General features: G+C 44.8%; 1 protein-coding gene across 4 annotated transcripts in view; it reads left to right on the forward strand.

Moving 5' to 3' along the window:
- Positions 1–18,074, forward strand: part of CFAP221 (cilia and flagella associated protein 221) — a 211,014-nt gene that overhangs the window by 68,580 nt on the left and 124,360 nt on the right. The window lies entirely within an intron of this gene.

Consider the following 18,074-nt stretch of genomic DNA (forward strand, 5'->3'; position numbering starts at 1 on the left):
GGTATACTACAGCACCCCACAAAATATAATGCAGCCCCCTCATATAGTATAATGCAGCCCCTCCACAGAATATAATATAGCCCCCTCAGAGTATAATGCAACCCCATCATAAGGCAGCCCCCATAGAATATACAGTAGCCCCCTCATAGGTCATAATGCAGCTCCCCTCATATAGTATGATGTAGCCCCCTGAGAGAATAATGCAGCCCCCACACAGAATATAATGATCTTTTTATTTAAAACTCACAACCATATATTACAGAATATTTATATTAAATTCATAAAATAATAAAGGATATAAATATTGCGTTGTTACATCACATACACAATAACATTAGAAAACATTGACAAATCCCAACAGTTCCCTCCGTTCTTTCCTGGTCTTTGGAACACAAATGTTCATCTCTCTATAATGGATGGAGTCCAATATAAAGTCCAGCATCGGACAGTGTCCTGGACTGATCTCCAGGGCTCTGGCCACCTAAACATCCATAGTATTTCAAAGAAACCCCCACACCATCATTTCTCTCCAGCACGAAGGGCCAGAATGACGGACCCCAGTCTCCAGTCTCTCTTGGCTGCGTTCACATGGGCATTGTCCTTCAGATACGTCTATTCACATTAGTGGAGCTTATTCTCAGCCGCATCCTGATCACTTAAACTTTCTGGTCTTCTTCCTCCTTCCACTGCTGTCGCCTGCAGTGCCCCATCTCTTCATGGACACGGGAGGGTCAGGATCCACCTCATCAGAGATATTTTCCATGGTGTATGAAGGACCTTGTTCCATTTGTGCCTCTTCTATGTCTTTTTCTGTCAGTACTTTGTAACTTCCTGGACTTTTCGCCAGCACTGGAAGCACAGAGGTTTTCTGTGCCGCTTTGACTTCTGTGAAGGCATCCACAAAGGCTTTGACCTGTTGTCAGGAATCTGGTTGCACTCCAGTCCAGTACAGTCGGTAGCAGTAAGCAGGTCTGGCCATCTATGGATTCCACCTTGTATCCGACTGCTTTTCTCCTAGCCGTCTCAACAGTACCTGCACAAGTCTTCAAGGAGTAGGGAGAACTGGGGCCTGCAATGCTGAAGCTGTCGAAGAAGATGGACTTGGCTAGATCTTCTAAAGACTTCTCCCTGAAGGCTCTGCATTTTAGTAGAGAATGTGGTTTCCTATGTAGAGGACATTGCTTACTGACATCTTGAGGTTCACTCTCTTCTGAAGGGGACTTAGTCGCCTTGTGATGTGGAAGTAAGTTAGTTTTGTGGGCTGCCACTGGTGTTCTACTAGGTTTTACACCAGGGGCAGTAGGACATGACAGAGTGAAGTTAAAGCTAGGGTCATTTCGGATTTTAGCTTGTAGGGTGACAAAATCTACGAACACTGTAAAAGGAGGGAATGGTACATTATGAGTCTGTTTATGCCGAGAACCATATGTGACCCACTTTTCTTGTAGGTTGTAAGGAATTTTTTTGAACAATTGGGTTGACACCCCTGGCAGTGTCCAAGAATGCCAATCCGGGCAAATCTCCTTCCGCCTGAGCAACCTGTAGCTCTGCTACCAAATCACTTAGTTCTCTGAGATTTTGGTAACCTTTAGACACGTCAATTCTCTTATATAAAGCATTTTCTATAGCTTCTATTGACCCATAACACTCATCAAGTCTTTCCCACACCTTCCGTAGACCTGTGTGTGGATGCTTTATATTAATGTCTCTGATTCTTTTGGCATGTTCAGCAGACTCGCTTCCAAGCCACTTTACCAGGAGATATAACTCCTCGCTACAAGAAAGGTCCAAACCTCTGATGACATTCTAGAACGAGGCTCACCATGACCTATAGTTCTCGGCACGATCAGTGATCTTTACAAATCCCTGTGTGACGAGCTCTCAGTGAGCAAAGATCTTTGCAAAGTCCGTGGTGGCTTGGTTAGTGCTGATACAAGCTGGTGTGTTGTCATGTTGAGTGTGTGGTGTATCATCATACCTGTTAGACACTTCCGGCTTTGAGTAGGCTGTATAATATCTTTCTAATGAGAAAGGTGTCCCTTTAAGGCGGGATGGAAGTTGTACCTTCTGTTCACTAGAACAGTAGCTGCTGCAAGCATCTCTGTGCTGTATACTCTCTTGTTTGCAGTAGTGCAGTTTGGCGCTGGATCGCTGGCAATTTGCAAAGTCTGGTTGATGTAGTGCATCAGGGCTGTCAGCTTTTCCAAGAAGCTGGTGGATGTACTCTGATACGCGCTTTGCAGGATCCTGCTGGTCTAGATCTGGTCCAAGAACGTTGCTGCATTTCTCATAATCGGGATACTCCACTGCTTCCAAGTACTCTGCTTTGGCTATTGCGACCTCTGTCTCTTTGTCTGTGGCAAGTCTTTCCAGAGACACTTGCAGACGCGCATTCTCTTCTTCGTGCGGTTTCAGCTTGCAAGCGTGCAGTTTCTGCTTGGTGGTGAGGCTTTTTTGATTCTTGATCTACCTGTCTCAACTTTAATTGTATCTCTTGTGCAGCGAAGGAGGACCTCGCTTTGGCCGCCTTGGCTTGGGCGCGAGCGACAGCAGCAAGCTCTGTTTCTGTCGGCCAGGAGAGCAATCAACTTTTTGTCATAATAAATTTTGTAAATCATATACATCACATAGGAGACACTGGGACGACAGTATATACATCACATAGGAGACTGGGACTGCTGTATAAGCATCACATAGGAGACACTGTGACTGCTGTTTATACATCACATAGGAGATGCTGGGACTGCTGTATATACATCACACAGGAAACGCTGGGACTGCTTCATATACAGCACATGGGAGACGCTGGGACTGCTGTATATACATTCCATAGGAGATGCTGGGACTGCTGTATATACATCACATAGGAGACGCTGAGACTGCTGTAAATACTGTACATCACATGGGAGATGCTGAGACTGCTGTAAATACATCATGTAGGAGACACAGGGACTGCTGTATATACATCACACAGGAAACGCTGGGACTGCTGCATATACGTCATTGGGAGTCGCTGGGACTGCTGTACATATATAACATAGGAAACATTGAGACTGCTGTATATGCATCACAGGAGACTCTGGGGTCACATAAATTAAAGGAGGGGCTGTAGGGTATAGACATCACAGGAGATGCTGGGACATATTCATCACCGGGGAGGCTGGGGGAGATAGACATCACTGAGGGGCTATATACAGTGGGTATGGAAAGTATTCACACCCCTTTAAGTGTTTCACTCTTTGTTTCATTGCAGCCATTTGGTAAATTCAAAATAGTTCCTTTTTTTCTCATTAACGTGCACTCTGCACCCCATCTTGACAGAAAAAAACAGAAATGTAGAAATTTTTGCAAATTTGTTAAAAAAGAAAAAACGAAATATCACAATGTCATAAGTATTCAAACCCTTTGCTCAGACACTCATATGTAAGTCACATGCTGTCCATTTCCTTCAGATCCTCCTTGAGATGGTTCTACTTCTTCATTGGAGTCCAACTGTGTTTAATTAAACTGATAGGACTTGATTTGTAAAGGCGCACACCTGTCTATATAAGAGCTCACAGTTCATGTCACACCAAATGAGAATCATGAGGCCAAAGGAACTGGCCAAGGAGCTCAGAGACAGAATTGTGGCAAGGCACATATCTGGCCAAGGTTAGAAAAGAATTTCTGCAGTACTCAAGGTTCCTAAGAGCACAGTGGCCTCCATAATCCTTAAATGGAAGAAGTTTGGGACCACCAGAAGTCTTCCTAGACCTGGCCATCCGGCTAAACTGAGCAATCGTGGGAGAAGAGCCCCAAGATCAGTGGCTGAGCTCCACAGATGCAGTAGGGAGATGGGAGAAAGTTCCGCAAAGTCAACTATCACTGCAGCCCTCCACCAGTCAGGCCTTTGGCAGAGTGGCCCGACGGAAGCCTCTCCTCAGTGCCAGACATATGAAAGCCCGCATAGAGTTTGCTAAAAAACACATGAAGGACTCCCAGACTATGAGAAATAAGATTCTCTGGTCTGATGAGACGAAGATAGAACTTTTTGGTGATAATTCTAAGCAGTATGTGTGGAGAAAACCAGGTGCTGCTCATCACCTGCCTAATACAATCCCAACAGTAAAACATGGTGGTGGCAGCATCATGCTATGGGGGTGTTTTTCAGCTGCAGGGACAGGATGACTGGTTGCAATTGAAGGAAACATGAATGCGACCAAGTACAGAGATATCCTGGATGAAAACCTCTTCCAGAGTGCTCTGGACCTCAGACTTGGCCAAAGGTTTACCTTCCAGCAAGACAATGACCCTAAGCACACAGCTAAAATAACAAAGGAGTGGCTTCAGAACAACTCTGTGACCATTCTTGACTGTCCCGCTGGCTGGAGGTTCCCCACCCCTGACTTAGATAACAACCTAGACATGTTTGGTGTCTATGAACTCGTAATGACCTGGAGAATCATAATGGCAGCTCAGTTTTAGCAGTTAGTGAACATGGTTAAAAAAAAACAAATGTGACATTGCACTTTCTTTTTTTTTGCAATTTCACCACACTTAGAATTTTGTTCCGGTTTTCCAGTACACGATATGTTAAAACCATTGGTGTCGTTCAAAAGTACAACTTGTCCCACAAAAAACAAGCCCTCACATGGCCATATTAACGGAAAAATAAAAAAAAGTTGTGGCTCTGAGAAGGAGAGCAAAAAACGAATATGCAAAAGCGAAAAAAGCTCCGTGGTTTAAGGGGTTGATAAATCTTATGTCCTGTATCTCTGGGTGCACCTTTTTCTGTATTGCTTTTTTCTCGTTGATCATTGGTTCTTTGCAGGGTTAGAACCCTGACAGGACGTCCCCCTGACAGCACCATGGAGGACGTCCTCCTCCTCCTTACAGGGACAGGAAAAGCACACGAGAGGTTAAAAGGTTCCGCCCCACCCATCTCCCTCAGTGTTTTTCCTGTCCCTGCATGGAGGGACACGCGAGAGGAGTGCAGCAAGCGTACTCACCGGGCTCAGGGGGATCGTGCGGCCGGTCCAAGCCTTCCCCCCTGCGAAGACGCCCAGGGCCGAAACTTCTCGGTGGGGAGTCCCTCTGCCCCAAAGCCCAGGAGCAGGACGTCGCTCCTGGAGGAGCCACTCCTCCTGGCGGGAGGCTCTCGGCTCCATGTTTGGCCGCCGGTGTGGCGAAGGCTGGTCCCCCGCAGGCAGCTGGTCCTGCGGGTGCCGGCATCAGGAGGCGGGGCGCGTAGGAGGAAGTGGCCAGAGGAGATTCCCGGCCTATCACAGAGAGCGTGCGTCACTTCCAGTGACATCACGCGCCAGCTTTGAAATGTCTGTGCGCGCTCCAGGAGCCTGGCATCTCTCTGGAAGTGCAGGAAAGATGGACGCAGAGCAGACGATCAGAGGGGTAAGTGCGCCTGGCGCTGAGCTCCCTCCCCATGCCACCCTCTGCGGCCAATGTAATAGCCTGATTACCCTACCCTCTATCACCAGGATAAGGGAACCCCAGCGCCCGCCCCGACAGTGGTCAAGGACCCGGCAAAGGGCCGCGTCTAAAACGGTCAAATGCCCGGTATGCAGGGTAAAGCTGCCAGACACCTACGCTAAAACCCTCTGCGGGCCCTGCACGTCAAGGGTGATAGGTGAAGAGCAGCCGTCCCTCCTAGCCGAGATGAGATCCCTGATTCGTGAGGAGGTCCGGGCCTCCAGAGGCAGTCTCGAGCAGCGATCCCCCAGCCCAGGGCCAAGCCGGAAGCGTCTCAGGTGGGAGGCGGAGATGTCCGAGCCAAGCTCCGAGAAGAGGTCCGACTTCCGGGACTCAGATCCAGAGGAGGAAGGGGAGATCCTGGTGGACAAGCAGGATCAGGGCAGGAAATACCTGTTCAGACTTGAGGACACGGACGATTTAGTCCAGGCGGTGAGGAACACCATGCAGATGGAATAAGTTCCTAAACCGCAATCCAGGCAGGACCTAATGTTTGGAGGTCTCTTGTCTCGAACCCAGACAGCGTTTCCCGTAAGTGAATACATAAAGACAATGATCCGCGAAGAGTGGAAGGACGCGGAAAGACGTCTGGTGCTATCCCGGGACTTCAAAGGTCGACTGCCGTTTGACTCGGAGGAAACACGGTCGTGGGAGGAGGTTCCGAAAATTGACGTTCCGGTGGCCAAGGTCACCAAGAAGACCGCCATACCATTCAAAGACTCATCTAGTCTCCGGGATCCGATGGACAGGAAGGCAGACGTTCTATTAAAAAGAACTTGGGAGACCTCGGGGACCCTTATGAGGGCTAACATAGCAGCCACCTCGGTGGCCAGATCTATGTTTTTGTGGTTGGGGCAGTTGGAGGATCACCTTACCAACAATACCCCTAGGTCTGAGATTCTAGCTTCCCTTCCCCTCATGAAGTCGGTCACGGCGTTCCTATCAGATACGTCGGCCGAATCAGTAAGATTTGCAGCCAGAAATAGCTCCCTCTCTAATGCCGCCCGAAGAGCGGTCTGGCTTAAATCATGGTCAGAAGACAACGCCTCTAAAGCAAAACTCTGTTCCCTTCCCTTCTCAGGTCTAAGAGTTTTCGGACCAGCCCTGGATAATATCTTGGAGCTGGTGTCCGACAAAAATAAGGGATTCCCAGAGGAAAGGCCTAAGTGGCCCCAGCCCTTTCGGAGAGTGCCCTTCTATAGTAGACAGATCCTAGGACCCAGGTTAGGTCTAGTAGGGATTCGTACTGAAACCCCCACGGCCAAGGCGGGAGAAGCAAGGGCTCTCTTTTTCCGTCAACCTCCAGGTCTAGGAGGCAGTGACGCCGTAGGTATTGAGGGAAGACTTCGCCATTTTGCGGCAAACTGGTCCCGGGTTACCCAGAATCAGTGGGTCCTCAGAACCATCAGGAGGGCTACAGGATAGAGCTCTATTCCCCCCCCCCCGACAGGTATACTACCCCTACTATAGTCCAGAGGGACTCACCAATATGGGCGGACATACACGACATGATCACGTCAGAGGTTATAGTGCCAGTTCCTCTGACAGAAAGGGGAAGAGGACACTACTCCCTGTTCTCCATCGCGAAGCCGTCTGGCGAGGCTCGGACTATTATAAATTTAAAGCCTCTAAATACCTGGGTCAGGTACAAAAGATTCCGGATGTAATCTATCCAGTCCGCAATACAGTTAATAGAGACGTAGTCATGTGCACTCTCGACCTGAAGAGTGTGTACTATCAAGTCCCTATCCACCCTTCATCCCAGAGTTTACTAAGATTCGCAGTGAAATTTCCAACCCGGACCTGCCACTTCCAGTTCCAATGCCTTCCATTCGGCCTGGCTTCCGCCCCCCGAATTTTCACAAAGTTGGTTGTGGAGGTAGTGGCCTTCCTGAGGAGTCAGGGTATCATAATCATCCCGTACCTAGACGACTTCCTCCTGGTGGTGGCAGCATCAGAAGAAGCGCTCATCCGAAACAGAAACCGAACAACATCTCTAATGGAGTTCCTCGGCTGGAAAATCAACTGGCAAAAATCAGACCTTATACCAGAACGCAGGAAGGTCTTCCTTGGTGTACGATTACAGCGAGTGATCCACTAGCTAGAAGACTATATCTACACCAGCAAGCTAGAAAAATACTTGAAATAAAATACTTGAAATAAAACTAATCTACTTTATTCAAAATTAGATTTAAAAGGGACTTAGTCCATTCATAAAATGTGCACATGTACAAAAAGACAAACACTTACAAAAAAACCGCTCAGTCAGATGCGGTAAGACCAAACTTTCAAACACCTTTCCGGTATACCCTTAGTGTCGTTATCCAACTATACATAGACACTCCCTCAGAGTATCCGCTTAGTGTAAATTTCTTTTGAATAAGCACACTCTCATGGTGCTAAAAAATGTCTTTTACAGATCCATTGTTCTAAATTTATGTGCCACTACTGTGTAGCATACATCATTATCACTGACAATGATCCTAGACAAATTTCATAGTGACAGCCTAATTACAATAATCACCTAAAATTAAAGAATGGCATAATATACAGTTTGTAATTATGAAACCAGGGTGTGAACCTAAACATTCCTCTTAAGATCATGCAGTTCACCACCTTTACAGATTTTTTATGTCATCTTGTATATCATGGAAAGATCTCACCCAAATCTTAACATTCGTGGGTTCCTCCATGTGACGCTCCCTTCTCCCTACGCGTTTCACCAACCAGATCATCAGGGGAGTACTGAGTACAGCGTTATGCCTACATGAGAAAAATGCCATCACTGGGCTGTTCATTTACCCGCTTTTTATAACATGCACTCTTTAGTGTGTTCCCGCCTCATAAAGATGGGCGGGTGTATGCCCGTGACCACTTCCTGTTTCTATGTTACTATAGTGACAAGCCCGTTACTCATATGTTCCTTCACATCACTTACTAACTTACTCACATCGCATATTAATAGTATGCGATTATATCGACCTCCATATAAAACACATAATCGTGCGCGCTCTTTTCTCCTTCATTCAATTTATCGGGTTGCATAGTAACGCACTGACGTCACCTTTCTTTGACGCATGCGCATTCTTCTATGTCACGTCCAACCCTCTTTCTTACGTCAAGGCGCCTATTCCCTTCCTTATATCAGCATCAGGGGAATTACCGCGCCTGCGCACTCCAAAACATAGCCGCTTCTTTGCAGGCTTTGACTTCTAAATGCACGCAGTTCCATACCGCGCCTGCGCACTCCACAAACAGCCGCTTCTTTGCAAGCTATATTTTCTAAATGCACAAAAGTCCCTCCTATCACAGGATTATCTTATGGGAGCACTTACAAATTTATATCCCCTTAACATACACGTCTTTTAACAGTTCTTTCTCATCTGTCAAATGTATGGGTTTAGTATTATTTTACAGGACGATGATGCATTAGGGCTTTAGTGTTTTTTTGAAATTTTTTAGCCGATCAATATCAATCTATACACACATATAGTTATGATTAATATCTACCGCCATCAGATGATAGATGGCATATAAATACTTCACATTGTAGTTACTAGTTGTAACTGAAATGCTCACTATCCAATCCTCAGGTATAAATGTGGGCATAAATCATACCCTTGTACAAGAATAGGTTTCACAGTCATTTTGGGCATATTTCAATATTTACTATCCAGTTTTGGGACTTTTAGGACACAAAAAATATTCAACTCCATAAAGTATTCCTTAAAAAATCCTCTCGAACATCCCGAGCGATCACTTAAGACAATGTACAGTACTTGACTCAGACTCGATACATTCTCTTTACCTTCTATTTTATTCTAAGGTTTCAACTCCGCATTTAGACAAACAAAGAAAGGGGGAAATAACCCATTAGAGAAGTATAACTCCTTTGGATTCCCTCCTGAGTAACCACACTACCCTTTACCCCTATACAGGGATCTGGTTTTACGTGGGGCACAATGGAGCTTGTCCTCCGGGGCTCACATCTCATTGCATATGGGTCAGTAAATTACAAAAAAGCCGTAAAAGATAGTTGGTCGTTCAGGCCCGTTGGTTGGAGTGTTCTCAGCCAGAAAATCCATCTACATTCCCTTTGGAGGATCGCTTTGTCCCAATCTCCCCCTCTATGGGGGTAAGGAACTTTCTCGATCCCAACAAATTGAATTTTGCTATGATCACCCTGATGTATCCTATTGATGTGGTTCGCTATAGCTGTATCTCTTCGGTTCACCACATCACCAACATGTACGCGTATTCTCTTCCTGAATTCCCTTCTTGTTTTCCCTATGTATTCAATCCCACATTCGCACGTTGCCTTATAAATCACTCCAGTAGTACGACAATTTATAAACTGTCTGATGGTGTAGACTTTCTTGTTGTTCGTACTCCTAAAGGTTTTCCCTTGTGTTACTGACTGACATGCTATACAATTACCGCACCTATAGCAGCCTTTTACCTCTCCTTCTAGCCAGGTACGTGCTTGAGTCTCTCTAAAGTGACTGTGCATAAGTCTATCTTTTAGAGATTTGTTCTTTTTGTATGTCACTTGTGGTTTTGAACCTAAAATTTTTTCTATGTCCATATCCATTTTGAGAATTGGCCAATGTCTTTCTAAAATTTCTTTAAATTTTACTGATCCATTCGAAAACCTAGTAATGAAACGTGTGACCTCTATATTTTCTTTTCTTTCTACTTTCACTAATAGTTCTTTTCGATCTCTTTTTATAGATTCCTCATAGGCGGCCCTTAAAACATGATCTGGATATCCTCTCTCCTGAAACCTTTCCCTCATATCATCAGCTTGTTCTTTGAATTTCTGAGGGTTCGAGCAATTACGGCGTAACCTCAAATATTGTCCTTTGGGTATCCCTCTTTTTTGTGGAAGGGGATGACTACTCTCCCATCTTAGAAGTGAGTTAGTAGCTGTTGGTTTCCTATAATTGCTCGTTTCTAAGGTTCCATCAATTCCCTTTTTGACAAACACATCTAAAAATCTCATTTCTGATGCATGTACCTCATACGTAAATCTCAGGCCTAAATCATTGCAGTTGAGGTCATTTACAAAGGAAATAAACTCAGATTCTGTACTTTTCCAAATCACGAAAATATCATCAATATAGCGTAGCCATAGGGCTACGCTATCATGTCGAGAATTCGTGTCATTGAACACAATTTTTTCCTCCCACCAGCCCAGGAGCAAATTTGCATAAGTGGGCGCACAAGGGCAACCCATTGCAGTGCCCCTGAGCTGGTGGAAGTATTTATTCCCAAAGAGAAAGACATTCTTCGTACGGCAGAATTTCAAAGCCTTTAAAACGAAATCATTATGTTTCACAAAGAAACGTCCTCGGGACTTAAGATAGTACTCCACGGCCATCAGGCCTTTTTCATGGGGTATCGAGGAGTACAAAGCCTCCACATCTATACTCCCAAAAATCATGTCTTTCTCAAGGTATATGCCATCTAATTTGCATAGAAGATCGCCTGTATCTCTAATATACGAGCTCAAATTCATCACAAATGGTCTTAGAATCCGATCTATATACATTCCCAGATTCTGAGTCACACTATTGATACCTGCCACTATAGGTCGACCTTTTAGAGGGGTCATACCCTTATGGATTTTCGGGAGACAATAAAACGTTGCCATAGTAGGATGCAAGGGAATCAAGAAATCTTTTTCTTTTTTATCAATAACCTCAGAATCCAGGCCTTCATTGACTAGTGTCTTAAGAGCGTCAGACTCACTACAGGGTTTGATGATAGCTTCTCATAACTCAACTTATCCTCCAATATAGAAAGGCACATATTCTTATAATCAGATGTATCCATGATTACAATGTTCCCTCCTTTGTCGGAGCTTTTTATAGTAATACTGCTGTCATTTTCAAGTCTCTTTAGACTTTCCATCTCTCCTTTCCCTAAGTTATATGACCTTGAATTTAAAAGATCTCCTGGTCAAGGTCATATAACTTAGGGAAAGGAGAGATGGAAAGTCTAAAGAGACTTGAAAATGACAGCAGTATTACTATAAAAAGCTCCGACAAAGGAGGGAACATTGTAATCATGGATACATCTGATTATAAGAATATGTGCCTTTCTATATTGGAGGATAAGTTGAGTTATGAGAAGCTATCATCAAACCCTGTAGTGAGTCTGACGCTCTTAAGACACTAGTCAATGAAGGCCTGGATTCTGAGGTTATTGATAAAAAAGAAAAAGATTTCTTGATTCCCTTGCATCCTACTATGGCAACGTTTTATTGTCTCCCGAAAATCCATAAGGGTATGACCCCTCTAAAAGGTCGACCTATAGTGGCAGGTATCAATAGTGTGACTCAGAATCTGGGAATGTATATAGATCGGATTCTAAGACCATTTGTGATGAATTTGAGCTCGTATATTAGAGATACAGGCGATCTTCTATGCAAATTAGATGGCATATACCTTGAGAAAGACATGATTTTTGGGAGTATAGATGTGGAGGCTTTGTACTCCTCGATACCCCATGAAAAAGGCCTGATGGCCGTGGAGTACTATCTTAAGTCCCGAGGACGTTTCTTTGTGAAACATAATGATTTCGTTTTAAAGGCTTTGAAATTCTGCCTTACGAAGAATGTCTTTCTCTTCGGGAATAAATACTTCCACCAGCTCAGGGGCACTGCAATGGGTTGCCCTTGTGCGCCCACTTATGCAAATTTGCTCCTGGGCTGGTGGGAGGAAAAAATTGTGTTCAATGACACGAATTCTCGACATGATAGCGTAGCCCTATGGCTACGCTATATTGATGATATTTTCGTGATTTGGAAAAGTACAGAATCTGAGTTTATTTCCTTTGTAAATGACCTCAACTGCAATGATTTAGGCCTGAGATTTACGTATGAGGTACATGCATCAGAAATGAGATTTTTAGATGTGTTTGTCAAAAAGGGAATTGATGGAACCTTAGAAACGAGCAATTATAGGAAACCAACAGCTACTAACTCACTTCTAAGATGGGAGAGTAGTCATCCCCTTCCACAAAAAAGAGGGATACCCAAAGGACAATATTTGAGGTTACGCCGTAATTGCTCGAACCCTCAGAAATTCAAAGAACAAGCTGATGATATGAGGGAAAGGTTTCAGGAGAGAGGATATCCAGATCATGTTTTAAGGGCCGCCTATGAGGAATCTATAAAAAGAGATCGAAAAGAACTATTAGTGAAAGTAGAAAGAAAAGAAAATATAGAGGTCACACGTTTCATTACTAGGTTTTCGAATGGATCAGTAAAATTTAAAGAAATTTTAGAAAGACATTGGCCAATTCTCAAAATGGATATGGACATAGAAAAAATTTTAGGTTCAAAACCACAAGTGACATACAAAAAGAACAAATCTCTAAAAGATAGACTTATGCACAGTCACTTTAGAGAGACTCAAGCACGTACCTGGCTAGAAGGAGAGGTAAAAGGCTGCTATAGGTGCGGTAATTGTATAGCATGTCAGTCAGTAACACAAGGGAAAACCTTTAGGAGTACGAACAACAAGAAAGTCTACACCATCAGACAGTTTATAAATTGTCGTACTACTGGAGTGATTTATAAGGCAACGTGCGAATGTGGGATTGAATACATAGGGAAAACAAGAAGGGAATTCAGGAAGAGAATACGTGAACATGTTGGTGATGTGGTGAACCGAAGAGATACAGCTATAGCGAACCACATCAATAGGATACATCAGGGTGATCATAGCAAAATTCAATTTGTTGGGATCGAGAAAGTTCCTTACCCCCATAGAGGGGGAGATTGGGACAAAGCGATCCTCCAAAGGGAATGTAGATGGATTTTCTGGCTGAGAACACTCCAACCAACGGGCCTGAACGACCAACTATCTTTTACGGCTTTTTTGTAATTTACTGACCCATATGCAATGAGATGTGAGCCCCGGAGGACAAGCTCCATTGTGCCCCACGTAAAACCAGATCCCTGTATAGGGGTAAAGGGTAGTGTGGTTACTCAGGAGGGAATCCAAAGGAGTTATACTTCTCTAATGGGTTATTTCCCCCTTTCTTTGTTTGTCTAAATGCGGAGTTGAAACCTTAGAATAAAATAGAAGAAGGTAAAGAGAATGTATCGAGTCTGAGTCAAGTACTGTACATTGTCTTAAGTGATCGCTCGGGATGTTCGAGAGGATTTTTTAAGGAATACTTTATGGAGTTGAATATTTTTTGTGTCCTAAAAGTCCCAAAACTGGATAGTAAATATTGAAATATGCCCAAAATGACTGTGAAACCTATTCTTGTACAAGGGTATGATTTATGCCCACATTTATACCTGAGGATTGGATAGTGAGCATTTCAGTTACAACTAGTAACTACAATGTGAAGTATTTATATGCCATCTATCATCTGATGGCGGTAGATATTAATCATAACTATATGTGTGTATAGATTGATATTGATCGGCTAAAAAATTTCAAAAAAACACTAAAGCCCTAATGCATCATCGTCCTGTAAAATAATACTAAACCCATACATTTGACAGATGAGAAAGAACTGTTAAAAGACGTGTATGTTAAGGGGATATAAATTTGTAAGTGCTCCCATAAGATAATCCTGTGATAGGAGGGACTTTTGTGCATTTAGAAAATATAGCTTGCAAAGAAGCGGCTGTTTGTGGAGTGCGCAGGCGCGGTATGGAACTGCGTGCATTTAGAAGTCAAAGCCTGCAAAGAAGCGGCTATGTTTTGGAGTGCGCAGGCGCGGTAATTCCCCTGATGCTGATATAAGGAAGGGAATAGGCGCCTTGACGTAAGAAAGAGGGTTGGACGTGACATAGAAGAATGCGCATGCGTCAAAGAAAGGTGACGTCAGTGCGTTACTATGCAACCCGATAAATTGAATGAAGGAGAAAAGAGCGCGCACGATTATGTGTTTTATATGGAGGTCGATATAATCGCATACTATTAATATGCGATGTGAGTAAGTTAGTAAGTGATGTGAAGGAACATATGAGTAACGGGCTTGTCACTATAGTAACATAGAAACAGGAAGTGGTCACGGGCATACACCCGCCCATCTTTATGAGGCGGGAACACACTAAAGAGTGCATGTTATAAAAAGCGGGTAAATGAACAGCCCAGTGATGGCATTTTTCTCATGTAGGCATAACGCTGTACTCAGTACTCCCCTGATGATCTGGTTGGTGAAACGCGTAGGGAGAAGGGAGCGTCACATGGAGGAACCCACGAATGTTAAGATTTGGGTGAGATCTTTCCATGATATACAAGATGACATAAAAAATCTGTAAAGGTGGTGAACTGCATGATCTTAAGAGGAATGTTTAGGTTCACACCCTGGTTTCATAATTACAAACTGTATATTATGCCATTCTTTAATTTTAGGTGATTATTGTAATTAGGCTGTCACTATGAAATTTGTCTAGGATCATTGTCAGTGATAATGATGTATGCTACACAGTAGTGGCACATAAATTTAGAACAATGGATCTGTAAAAGACATTTTTTAGCACCATGAGAGTGTGCTTATTCAAAAGAAATTTACACTAAGCGGATACTCTGAGGGAGTGTCTATGTATAGTTGGATAACGACACTAAGGGTATACCGGAAAGGTGTTTGAAAGTTTGGTCTTACCGCATCTGACTGAGCGGTTTTTTTGTAAGTGTTTGTCTTTTTGTACATGTGCACATTTTATGAATGGACTAAGTCCCTTTTAAATCTAATTTTGAATAAAGTAGATTAGTTTTATTTCAAGTATTTTATTTCAAGTATTTTTCTAGCTTGCTGGTGTAGATATCTTCCTTGGTGTACTCTTGGATTCACAAAAGAGGATATCCCTGCTACCAGAGCGCAGGCTGAAGATAATTCAGGACAGAGCCAGGGACCTCTTAAAGCATCGCTCTTCCATACGAGAAGCAATGGAGGTCCTGGGCCTTATGACAGCCTGCATCCCGTGTGTCAGATGGGCCCAGTCCAACTCGAGACCGTTACAAAAGCAGATCCTCGAGGTATGGAACAGGAGGCAGACTTCGCTCGACGGACCCATAACGCTATCAGGGCCAGCGAGAAAGTCACTACGGTGGTGGACACGGGCCAGAAATCTCCAGGTCGGTGTTTTATGGACAACCTGTCCATACGTCGTACTCACCACTGACGCCAGTTAGTGGGGATGGGGAGCCCATGTAGAAGGGAAGATTTTCCAGGGGAGATGGCCGGCAGAGTTCGGAAACAGACCCTCCAACTACAGGGAGCTCTACGCGGTCTGGGAAGCTCTGTTGCGGATCCGTCCAATCATAAAGAATCGACACGTCCAGGTGTTATCCGACAACACAACAGCAGTGTCATTCCTGAAACACCAAGGAGGACCCAGGCACCAACCCCTCCAGGCCTTAGCGGGAAAAATATTCTCGGGCAGAAAGAACAGTGCTCTCGGTAACGGCAATCCGTCTAGAGGGCTCCCTGAACGTGGTGGCAGACTATCTAAGCAGACAACAGGTCTACCCGACCGAATGGGAATTGAACGGAGAAATTTTTCATCGGCTGTGTCAACATTGGGGAACCCCCAGTATAGACCTGTTCGCAAATCAAAGAAATGCAAAGGTCTCCAAATTTTATTCCCTGAACCCGGCAGACCACCCGGAAGGGGTGGACGCCCTGAGCCAGACGTGGAAAGAACCCCTCTCGTACGCATTCCCACCACTGGCTCTCATACCGACAGTGTTAAGGAAGATCCGCGAGGACCGCACAAAAGTAATAGTGGTGGTTCCATCCTGGCCGAAGAGAAGTTGGTTTTCCCTACTGGGAGCCATGGCAGTGGGAAACCCGGTCGAGCTATCTCCATGGAAGGACCTCATCCACCAGGGCCCGATCTGCCACCAAAATCCAGCAAGACTTCACCTCTCGGCTTGGATCCTGAAAGGCGCATCTTAAAGGCAAAGGGCTTATCAGACCAGGTCATATCTACCCTTCAGGCCAGCAGGAAGCCGGTTACATCCGCAATATACCGGAAGATCTGGAAGAGGTTTTGTCTGGACGGTGGCAGGTCCGATCTTGTGGGGGGTACCCCTGACCTCCCTAGTATTTTAAACTTCTTACAGGCAGGGTTTGATAAAGGTCTTAAACCTAGCACTTTAAAAGTTCAAATTTCGGCCTTAAGCTCATATTTCGATTACCTGTTAGCATCTCATCCCTGGGTAATAACATTTGTAAAGGCCACGTAGAGGCTTCGCCCCACGATTACACAGCTCACCCCGCCTTGGGACCTTGGCCTGGTACTCAGGTTCTTATGTAGGGATTCCGGCATTCCCGGTAAGGAGATGTCTATCTCAACTCTCACCCACAGAATGGCTTTCCTCGTAGCCATTACCACAGCCAAAAGAATTGGAGAGATCCAGGCCCTATCCACTAGAGATCCATATCTCCAGATCAGAGAAGACTGTATAGTTCTGAGATTAGACCTGGCATTTATCCCAAAGGTAGCCTCCCAGCAAAATATAAACCAGGAGATAGTGTTACCATCATTCTGTGACAATCCACGGAACGAGAAAGAGCAGCGTCTTTACTCGCTGGATGTGAGACGCACGGTTATTAATTATTTAGAAGTCACAAACAGTTGGCGTATCGACCCAAAACTATTCGTCCTTTTTTGGGGTAAAAATAGGGGAAAAAAAAGCCTCTAAGGCAACTATCGCCTGATGGATTACGTCAGTAATCGCCGACGCCTATCAGGCGGAAAGCGCAAACCCGCCAGATACACTAAGGGCCCACTCTACCAGGGCAGTATCGGCCTCATGGGCCGAACGGGCGGGCGCCTCAGTTGATCAGATCTGCACGGCAAGCACTATAAGCTTGATGTTACGGCTAGTCAGCAAACCGCATTTGGGAGAAAGGTACTCCAGGTGGTAATCCCACCCTAGGGGAGGTGCTTTGGTACTCTCCATGGTGCTGTCAGGGGGACGTCCTGGAAAATAGGTATTAAACCTACCGGTAATGATGTTTCCAGGAGTCCATCCTGACAGCACGGGTAGTTCCCTCCCTGTTATATTATACTATGCTATATTATGTTATATATGTCATGTCATATGCTGTAATATGATTGTACCATTAAAATTTTACGTGCATTATCCACATAGTGGTGCTTGTCAAATCACTGAGGGAGATGGGTGGGGCGGAACCTTTTAACCTCTCGTGTGCTTTTCCTGTCCCTGTAAGGAGGAGGAGTACGTCCTCCATGGTGCTGTCAGGATGGACTCCTTGATCCATCATTACCGGTAGGTCTAATACCTATTTTCTTGTTACATTTGGCTGCGGATCTATATTTTTTATCGCTTGCCCGGGGTCACAGATGCTCATCCTTGAAGCACAGGTGTTGTGAGGCAGTGGGTCACCACCCTGCTGGTGCACTGACGCTGTCATCATGGATAGTACACCGTGCTGTGCCGTTGTAGGCTGGGGACACACTGAGAGGTTTCCCGGGATGTGACAGCGGCTTCATACAGTCTGAACAGAAGGTTAAACGAAGAAGTTTTGTACACGTTAGCCCAGTGGCATCAACATATGATTTTGGGGGTGTGTCCAGAACTTTTTCTGCGGTTCTCCAAAGGCCGTTC

The sequence above is a fragment of the Dendrobates tinctorius genome, unplaced genomic scaffold, assembly GCF_039654945.1.
Source record: "Dendrobates tinctorius isolate UK_male_01 unplaced genomic scaffold, ASM3965494v1 ptg000182l, whole genome shotgun sequence".
NCBI lineage: Eukaryota > Metazoa > Chordata > Amphibia > Anura > Dendrobatidae > Dendrobates > Dendrobates tinctorius.